At 55.3% G+C, this 10,233-nt stretch overlaps 1 long non-coding RNA gene across 1 annotated transcript; it reads left to right on the forward strand.

Moving 5' to 3' along the window:
* The first annotated feature begins 1,003 nt into the window (after positions 1–1,003).
* On the forward strand, positions 1,004–9,696 carry LOC148222008 (uncharacterized). Its single transcript, XR_015807034.1, has 2 exons — positions 1,004–1,162; positions 4,787–9,696. It is a non-coding gene; the product is annotated as an uncharacterized LOC148222008 (long non-coding RNA).
* The last annotated feature ends 537 nt before the right edge of the window (positions 9,697–10,233 follow it).

Below are 10,233 nucleotides of genomic sequence, written 5' to 3' on the forward strand. Positions count from 1 at the left end.
TCACTGGGAAAACGTCAGGGTATTCAGTTCATGATTTTCCTGCTTGTGCTACCTGGAATGTGTCTCTCCACCGTGACAAAAGCCACAGCAGAGACACCTTGAGCCTCTGCACGCCCTGTGCTTCTGCCCCTTGCCAAGGCGACCTGCAAGAAGGCAAAAAACTGGATCAAGTCACCCCTTCAGGAGGCCACAAAGACCCCCACTCCTCCTGGAGCAAGCTTCCCAGCCCAGATTCTGTGCCTGTTTTGAGAGGGTGTGGTTCTGGGCTCCAGCAGAGCTCTCATCCAGGCAGGATCTGGCTCACTGGGGAGAAAATTCTGCCCTCCACCTCCCTGTCCTCCTGGCTCAGCTTCACAGCTTGCCAGTGGGGTTTGGCCAGGGAAACACATTAGTCCTTTTAGATGCCTCCCCTCACCTTTCCTTAGGAAAAGTGGAGGACACCGTCGGAGTGTCCTTCAGGCTGGGACAGCCTCTCACCCCATCCCCTGCTCGGGGAGCTCCCGCAGCTGCCCTGCTTTGTGCTCTGCTTCCTCGGCACCGCTTATGCAAGAGGCTTTGGAAGCAAGACAAAATTACAGCGGGAAGAAATCATCGCACGGCTCTGGTGGGAAAAGATATTATCCTGCGTTGCCAGCGAGACTGGCCGTCGGCAGGTAGGGCCCGGAGGAGCGCTGCGTGGCAGGATGATCGCTGATAAGATGCCGGGTCCTGCTCCGATGGCCTCGGGAGAGGGAAGCGCTGTGCTGTGAAGCTATGGAAACGGGCAGCCTGGGTGCGGAGCGGTAATTGGGCCACTCGCATCACCGCAGGTACGCCGGCTCTTTGTGTGCACCGCGCCGGAAAGAGCGCGGCTGCGGGGACGGCCGTGGAAAAGAAAAGTTGCTCCATTGGAAACGCCGGCAGCTGCCCCCGGCCGTGCCCCCCTCCCCGGCCCCCCGCTCTGCCTTTGAGTCACCTCGGCGGCGTGACGGCTGCATCCGCCCCGCGCCAAGGTCACGCTTAAAAGCATTGGACATGGCTGGGCGCGGAGGTGGGAGAGGCGCTGCACAAGTCGCATCGCGTTTGAAGGAGTTGCGGCCAGGGCAAAACCTCCCCAACGTGCCCTTCGAGGAAGGGGGCTCCCACCGCCTTTCATTATTTGCCAAGAAACGTAAGCCCAGAGGTCCGTGAAATTGTCAGGATGTGTGAAATCAGGCACCGCCGGGCAGCTCTCCTGCACGACCATTTTAAATATTTAACACGTTGATTATACAACATTTGTATTGAAACGCTGGTGTGGGCCCAGACCCGGGGTTTGGGGAGGGGCTGGTGGGGGGGATTTGGGATTTGGCCACCCTGCCCTGGGCTCCTGGCAGCCGCCGCAGCGCCGGGAGGGGCGGCGGGGGCAGCGGGAGGCTGTGCGGGAGGCACTCAGGCGGCTCAGCGCTCCTGCTCGGGAGCCTTCGAGTGACAAACGCGCTCAGGAGCAGGAATTCATTCCTGTAAATATGTTTGCATTATTTATTTTAAGCATTTTTATAAATCATAATAGGAGAGACATCTGCTGTTAAAACTGCAAACTGCATTCGTGCCTAGGGCAAGGCGGGAAGAGGCTTTTCCCCGGGAAAAGCTTGGGAAAGTTTGGGGAGCACCGCAGATTTTGGGGGGTGGGGACAGGGGGAAAATGTGCGGAGGCATTTTCTTGGTGGGAGTTAAATATACCCGTTCGTTCTCGGGGGCTTTATTTAAGTCCTTCCCACCTCCTCCACCCCTCTGGCTTTTGACACCTTTTTTATAAGGGCTTTATCATGAGGATGGCATTTCCCTCTCGCCTTCCTGATGGCCAGAGAAGCTGGGAATAAAGCACCCCACTCCTCTGCAGAGATGGGCGGGCTCGTGTGGATATCGGTGGGTCTTGTTTCCCTCGGGTGCAGCGGGAGGGGGATCCAGCACCTCTCACTGATGGCACAGCACAAAAAAAAAAAAAAAAAAAAAAATCCCTCTCCCTAGCCAGGTGGCATCTGCAGGTCCCTGGAGCTGAGAGCTTCTGGAGACGGCAGTGGCTGGTTCTGGGTGAGGGGAGGAAGCTCCGGGTGACTGTGACTCACCGCTCCGCAAGATTAATTGCCGGGCGTTGCAGGAGGTTTATCACTGCCACCCGCGCTCGCCGCGGCTGCGGCTCCTTCTGCCCGGGGAGCCGGGGCGAGGAGGGGCTGCTGGCACCGGGGCTGTGCTCCTGAGAGGGGGAGGCGATGCTGGTATCTCCCCTCCGCACGCCCCAAGCGCCAGCTCAGGCGCCCCAGGGTGCAGGGGTCCCCGTGTCTGTATCCTAAACGGGTCACGCTGTCCTCTGCCTCAGTTCCCTGCCTCTCAGGGCAGCTTGGCTCCTGGTTTGGAGCCGTTCTACCTTGTGGAGAGGCCCCACAAATCCACTCGCTCTCCAGGGCCCATCCAGACTTCCCCTCCATCCTGATGTCCTCAGCCATCCTGTCCTGCTGCACTGACAAGCTCAGCAACTGTGATGAACAAAATATTTTGCATAATCAATAATTAATGTCTGGGGTTTCCAAGCAGCTAATTAATCTCCTGGTGAATCGTGAAAAAAGTGTTTAGGATAAATGTAGGTGTTTCCAAGCCAGGTGAGCAGAGGTTCATGCTCAGCCCAGGCTCTTCTCTGAACCCACATCCATCCCTGGAGAGCTTCCTGCTGCAAGTGATGCTGTTCACTGCCAGAGTGTGGACAATATTGATCATAAATATTTGCCTAATGAGATCATATCTGCTTCCCAGCATATGCAGTGAGTGACCTGAAAAGGCCTGGTGTCCTTTGGGTGAGCTCCCAACGAGTTTAATTGTCTATCTGAGTCTTGCAGCTTTGGAGGTGACCTGCACTGGGCTGTGTGGAGGGGTCAGGTCAGTCCCAGCAATGCTGGGAGTGCTGGAGGCAGGGAACAGACCTTTGCTGGGCCACAGCAGAGCCTCCCAGCCCGGTGCTCCCACCCAAAAGCTGGGAAATACAGCACATAAACAATTCAGGTTCCAGCCTTAGGCAGAGATTTGAGAGGATTACTCTGGTCACCGGTTACAGATTCGGGGAATATCACAGGCTTCATCCAGCCCATCCCCGATAAATTCCAACTTGAGAAACCTCTGTTGAGTTCTCTAGAAGCTTCAGCAGCAGCTGTACTCAAGCATGGCAGCCCTGGGCAAAGGCTTTGACCCAATTTCAAGCGACTTGAAGGGCTGAAAGATCCTCAAAGCAGCGATTTCTCTCTGTGACTTTCGGGGAGCCTGTGTGGTTCTCCCCTGCTGGAGACCTGTGAGCTCTGATGGATCAATCCCAAGGCAGATCTGCAGCCACAGATCCTCGCTGGTGACCAGGGACAGGGCTTTGCCATCTCCCATCAGGTCCCTGACAAATGTGCCTGGGTGTTGGTCAGGTCCAGGCTTGCTGCAGTCCATTTTTGTGTGAGCAGGCTATGAATTTGTTCTCCCCAGCTCTGGCTCTTCAGCTTGTCCCAGAATAGCCAAGTCAGTGACTCGTGGCTCATTTTGAACGATTGCCAAGCAGCTGCAGCTGTCCTTGACTTTATCTCTGCTCCAGTGTGGCTTTGCCCAGCTCCACAAGTTCACACTAGGAGACTCCACTCCCCCTTCCCAGAATAGAAGACATCCAGGGCCCAGTGTCAGCAAGTTTAGCAGCTGTGGAAGTGTTATCCTTTGAGCAATCAGTAATTAGCCTGGTTGAAAGGCCAGAGTCCTTGTGGCTAATGAGTAGCTCGAGATGAGACCTACAATCTCCTGACCCTCCTTAAGTCTTGCTGGTGGCTTCCAAAGGCTTCCTGGATTGCTCTCACCTTTCTGGAGCTCCCAATGGCCTTCTGTCATGGACCCAGAGCTCATGGTCACTCTTGCCTGGTCACCTCTGGTTATGTCCTGTTCCTCCCCACACCACCTGCCCTCCACACTGCCCTTAACCACCTGTTTCCATCACACCTTCTACATCCCTGCTCACTTCCAGCCTCCAGCCCGCCTGTCCACAGCTGCCACATCTGGAATTGCTGTCTCTGTGACCAGGGCTGGCCTTGGTCAGTGCTGGTTGAGGAGACTCTGTAGGGTCCCTGTTGGAGGCAGAGGGAAATGGTTGATGATGGTGATACCCTGATCTGCTCCTGATGGATGGAGCTCACTCCTGTGCCTCCAGCCCCTCTTAATCTTGTTGTCGACCTGGAAAAAGATACAGCTCACCTCCTGGAGAGCTCACCTTGACCATGTGAGCACTGATTTTTGGGTTTGGCTCATGCTGAGGGTCTGTGAAATCAGCACAGGGCAGGAGATTCAGCCAGGGGAAGAGGCTGATCAGGCTGCAATTGCTTCTCTGTGCAGATACTTTGTGCATTCAGCCACTGGTTCCTCAGGAGCAGCATGGAAAATGAAGGCACAGTGGGATTAACGGATTTACCCGAGACCTCTGGAGCCTCCTTTTCCCTTGTTTTACCTATTAAGTATCTCTGCTTCCCTGCCTTGCACACAGCAGCTTCTTTTCCTTCAGAGGTGTTCCAGGCTGGGAATATTCTCAGCCCTGTGTTATCTGGTGTCAGCAAAGAGATGGGAACATCTTGCACTGAAGTCAGTTGATTTATTGTTCCTGATTCTTAGAGCAGCCCAGAGTATGACAGGATGGGATCTTCTCATTTGCCATCACTTTTAGTGGGATTGGAGTGAAGAGGGTCACAAGACTTTGAGGTAGTTCTCTTTCTTTAATTTTTTTTTCTTTTTTTTTTTTTTCTTTTCTTTCTGGAGGTAGTTCCTCCCCTTTCCAAGATGATGAGAACAGCAGTGGGAGATTTATCCTTGAGAAGGGAAGGATTCAGAAGCTGTGCAGTACCTGTGAGGAGGTGTTGGAGAAGACAGCCAGACTCTTCAGAGCAGTGTATGGTGAGAGGAAGAGAGACAACATGAGGTAAGTTAAGAGAAACTCAGACTGGTGACAAAGACACACTTTTTTCCATGAAGGCAGCCAAGCATCAGCAGCTTGCCCAGGAAAGCTGTAGTCTCCATCCTCTGAGGTTTTTAAGCCCCACTGGACAATGAGGCCTTGCAGTTGACCTTGCTTTGAGCAGAAAGTTGAACCAGAGACCTCCTGAGATCCCCTCTGATCTGGGGAATTCTGCCACTTTATGTTGAGGTCAGCATTCCAGGACTGCTCCACGCCCTCACACAATGAACTCCAAGACAGTTTTTTGGGTTCCTGAAGGCTGGAAGAGGGTGGCTGTACCATGTCTAAGGCCATGGATCACCATGCACTGGCTTCATAGAATCATATAATAAAATCCTGGAATGGTTTGGGTTGGAAGGGACCTTAAATCTCTTCTCATTCCACGCCCATGCCATGGGCAGGGACATCCTCCACTAGACCAGGCTGCTCAGAGCTCTCCCTGTCCTGCACCAGGACATGGGATTTGATAGAGCCCATACCCCATCCATGGCATCTCCTGGGCACGTGTCCCATCCCAGGATCGTCCCAGGTGTCAGAGTGAAGCAGAAGGAGAATCACAAGGTCTGGCAGCTGCCCAGCTGTACCTGAGCCAAAGGGACCCAGTGGGATGCCCGGAGATGCCCTCCTGCCATCCCCTGCTGTGCTGCAGGCCAGTCTGGAGCACTCGGGGCCTCGGGGGACCAGGGGGAGGCTGTGGTGGTTGAGTCAGTGCGTCTGAGCTCAGACTCGTAAAAAAACCTGCAGACCACAGTGGCTGATGTGCAGCACAGCCACAGTTCCTCCCTCCCTGTTTGCTGTGACCTCTTTGCAAGGCAGCTTTTGGCACTGAAGGTTCCCATCCTCTCCAGATCTGCTGGCTGTGGCAAAACGAAATTGGCTCTGCACAACTCCCCAGCTCCACATGCACTTCCCTGCAGAGGAGGCTAAACCTGCGGTGTGCTGGTTGTTCTGTCAGCAAGGCAAACCTCACCTGGGGGATGCTCAGGGTTCCTTCAGCCTGTGCAGCTCCCCCCTCCCAGCTCAGCTCCCCCCTCCCACCTCAAATCCCTCCTCCCAGCTCAGCTCCCCTTCGGGATGCTCGCTGCTCTGAGTGGGGAGTGCCAGTTCTTTAGCAACTCGACGTCCACAAAAACCTGCAGTCACAAAACTAAATATAGCCCAAGAGAGGCCATGAATATGGTGACGCAGTCTGGAAGTGGTTCCTGGCTGTTCTCCAGCAGCTGGGAGCAAGGCATGTGGTTTTGGCTTTTTAGGGGCAGTGGTGTGCAGGGGAGGTGGGGGCCAGGGCTTGGCTGCACGGTGGGCTCAAGCGGGGGACTCCATCCTCCTGTGGCCTTGAGCACAGGCTGGTGGGGTGAGGCAGCAGAAATGGTGCCACTCGTGGTGATTGGGGCTGGGAAGGAGCCTCAGTGGGACAGAGACCCGGTCCAGGATTCACTCAGCTGGAACTCCCTGGAAGGTGGGACTTGGAGAAGTCCTGATGTGGAGATTTGTGTCATTTCTCACTGCTGTTTTGGGACCTCCTTTAGCCCTTAAACAGCAGTGCTGGCACTCCTGTGAGGGTCACAGGCAAGCCTGAGGACTGTAGGGTCTCCTGGGCTGCAAGACCTCATCAGAAGGGATGCACGAACCATCACCACCACTCGTGGCTCCACCAGGGCCAAACCAGGAGGAGCAAACACAGCTAAGGGGCCAGGTAACCTCAGCCCCCCACCCTACACATGCTGGGAAGGCAGCTGGCAAAGTGCTGGAGACCTCAGGCTGGACACCATGCCCAGCCAGGGTCTGCCTCCTGCACAGGGAGGTAAAGCTGGCTCTGGCTGGGAGCTGGAATGGGGCCACTGGGGACTGACACCCTGCTGGGTGCCACATCTGTGCTCAGACACGGTGGGGGTCAGGCTTGGCCACCTCTGCCTCACTGGCAGCTGCTGGGAGCATCCCCAGGCCAGACCACAGCACTGAGTGTCCTTCCTCTTATCCTGGTGGCAATAAGAGCTCTCCAAAGAGCAAACAAGGTGCAGCAAGGGACATCTCCAATCTGGCCCTCAGAACCTCCCTGCTGCAGGGACTGGGCCCCATGCTGGATGGGATCTCTGTGCCTGCAGCTCTGGAATGGCTCTTCCTCCTCGCTCAGCCAGGTGCTGCTGCCCCCTGAGCCCAGGGAGCTCCCAGGGTTGGCCATGGCATGTGGGACAGGGTGCAGGGTGGTCTGCTGGCCAGTGGGAACTGCAGGACTCTAGCCAGGACATGCTGTGGCCCTGCTCATGACCCAGAGCCACACTCGGTGCCTGGCTGCTGAGTGGGAACCTCAGGAGCCATTTCCTGGATGAACTGTAGGTCAAATTGACAGGATTCTGCCCACCAAGGCTTTTGGGGTGTGCTGAGGGTGCTCACCCTGGTCAGACCCTCAGTGTGCACTCTAAAGAAGGAAATCTGCTCTTGACTTTGCTGCAGAGTGTCCTCATGGAGGGGATCCTGCAGAGAGCCAGGTGCTGTGTCAAGGGAGAGGCAGGGGCCTGGCAGAGCTGGTCCTCACATCCAGAGTGTGCTGGGAGCTGCAGTCATCACCCCATCACGTCTGGGTGTGCAAAGCTGCCTGCAGTTGCTTTCCTTGGACAATCTTTGCCATGATAACAGCTTGATTTTAACTCTGGAACCTACTGATGGGAACCAGAATCAGCTTCTGGTCTGCCCCACTATATCTCTGAATGATTGTCACGCCCAAAATTCCTAGGCAAAGCTGGGGAGGACAGCAGGAAACATGTGCCACTGTCCTGGGTGGTTCATTGTGTGGACAACCTTGGAAAGCAAGGCATGAAGCTGGGTTTAATGCACCCCACAGGGCTTGCCACATCCCGTTCCCTGACTGCAGGAACAGTCATGGTCCTCCTCACTGATGTTGGGATGTTTATGGTCAACATTGTGGGAAAAAGAGGGAGAACTGCTCGCCCTGTCCCAAAATCTGTCCCCAGTGCCCTCCCTTCTCTGCTGGATTCGGGTTTACCCCTTCCCTGCCCATGCTGAGATGCAGAGCCAGCCTCCTGTACATCAAAATATTAATCTGTAGGTTTCAGAGAGCTGAAGGAGCAGAGAGAGCCACAGCGGGAGCGCTCGGAAGCAGACGGTGCTGCTGCATGGAAATCCATGCCCAAATGCTCCATATCATATCATACAGCATATGCCTAGAGACAGGCCAGCAAATTCAGACCTGAAAATGTGTATAATTGCCAGGCAGGACTTTGAGACGGAAAGAGCTTCAAAGAAAACACAATTCCTCTGTGTTGAGAGCAGCGTGGTGGTTCTCTGGGAGCTCACTTTAGTGGGACAGACCCTCCCCTTGCACATTACTTCAGTCCTAGCAGAGCCTGAAGGTCAAACCTGGTTCACTCACTTGCACCACTCCAGTTTTTGCTGGTTTGGCTCAAAACCTGAGCGTGCTGGTCTTAGCACAATACACAATATCACAGAATCACGGAATATCCTGAGCTAGGAGGGACCCATAAGGACTATTGAGTCCATCTCCTGGCCCTGCACAGGACAGCCCATGAATCACACCATGATTCTCATATATTTCCATCTGTTTTTCCATATAACTCTTTTTGCCTTTTCCTACTCTCTCTGCAGCTTAGTTTTCCCAATCATTGCCCAGAAAGTGCCCTGGAACAGTGGAAAATGCTGTTGTCATCAGATTTTACCATGGTCAATGGCATGTGGCCTGGAGCTTAAAGGGAGTCCCCCCAGTCACAGTGACAGATTCCCTGGAAAGCCAGTGCTCTGCCCTCCCTGGTACAGGTCCCCAGGTAGCAGTGCCACCACCCTCTGCTGTCACACTCTTGGCCCCGTGCTGGGCACCACCTTGAGGGCAGCCAAGCCTGTGAGCAGCTTGGGGGTGGCATTTGGTGGCCTGAATGGCTTGTATGGGCTTCAGAAGCGACCTGAATCGTGGTGTGAGCTGCCCAGGGGGTGCCAGGCTGGGTGCTGTCCCTCTGGTAACACAGGTACCCTCACAGGGCTCCTGCCAGCTCTGGGTTTGCACCAGCAGCACAGCGATGCCTGGGCATGCCCCAGGCTGGGAGTCACGTCCTCTGTGGGAAGGTCAATCCCCGTGGGAGTGGGAAACCTCATCCCAGCTTCCCTCTGCACCTCCCACCCCCTTTTCTCTGTGGGATCTCCTCTCACATCCCACCCTGAGCCCTCCTGGCAGTACCACCAGCCACATCTCTGCAGTATCAGCTCCCCACTCCCAGTCTCCCATCCCTCCCTTCCAGCACAGCGGGGAGCTTTGGGGCTCTCCCTTGCTCTCCTTCTCGTTCAGGAGCCAGGTGAAACCCAGTAGTGTTTAGGATCTGTGTTGGCAGAGAAGAGCGAGCAGATGGTGCCCTAAAATCCCCGCGCCCCGAAGAGTGAGCTAGTGATCATTTGTGAAGCTCTTGAGATCTATTTTTTTCCCAGACCCTGCTGAGCCTGGCGAGCACTGTAATTGCAGCCTGGACTGGCTGGAGAGGGCAATACCCGGATGGGCTCCTCGCCTTTCAGGCTGTAATTGGGCCCTGGCAATACAAAGCACAAAGCTCCTTTCCTTCCTGTTTGCCGGGCTCCCTCCGTGAAACCTTCCCCTGCCTGTGCTGGAAAATATGTAAATACCAGGGCACGGGAGAATTGCTCCCTCGTGCCTGCGTCACGTCTGAAATACCCATTAAAAATATATGTTCCAAAAAGAGCACCTCTGCACTGAGCACAAACTCTCCTGGCAGTGGGGGGCTGTTTGAAGGGAGCGGGAGGGAGCGGATCAAAGGGAGAAGGGACTGAGATTTGGCTGTCCCAGCTAAATTAGCAGCAGGGATGGGGGTTTGGAGGCTCCACAGGATCAATAGGACTATCTGGAAATGCCTGGCAGTCACACAGGAGGCTGGGATTCAGCAGCGGGGTCTGCAGTGCTTGTGCTGCGGCTCGGCTGGCTGTGCCAAGCCTGGGGAGGGATGCAGGGAGCCAGGGAAGGGGGGTGAGAGGAGGGGGGAAAGGGGCCACGGGCTCACGCAGCAATCAGCAGGCTTAATGAAGAGCCTCGAGGACATCCATGGGGCGCTGGTGGCATCACCTCCCTGCCCCTGTCTGTGAGGTCCTGTCCCAGTTCGGGGTATGGTGTGGCCGGTGGGGAGAGCAGGGACTCCACACACATCACACATCCTCCTGGCTCCTCCTCTGCCTCATGGCCTTGGGGCCTGGGAAGATAATTACACATAAATTTTGTTGCA

This window comes from Sturnus vulgaris, chromosome 15 (genome assembly GCF_052056855.1).
Source record: "Sturnus vulgaris isolate bStuVul1 chromosome 15, bStuVul1.hap1, whole genome shotgun sequence".
Lineage (NCBI taxonomy): Eukaryota > Metazoa > Chordata > Aves > Passeriformes > Sturnidae > Sturnus > Sturnus vulgaris.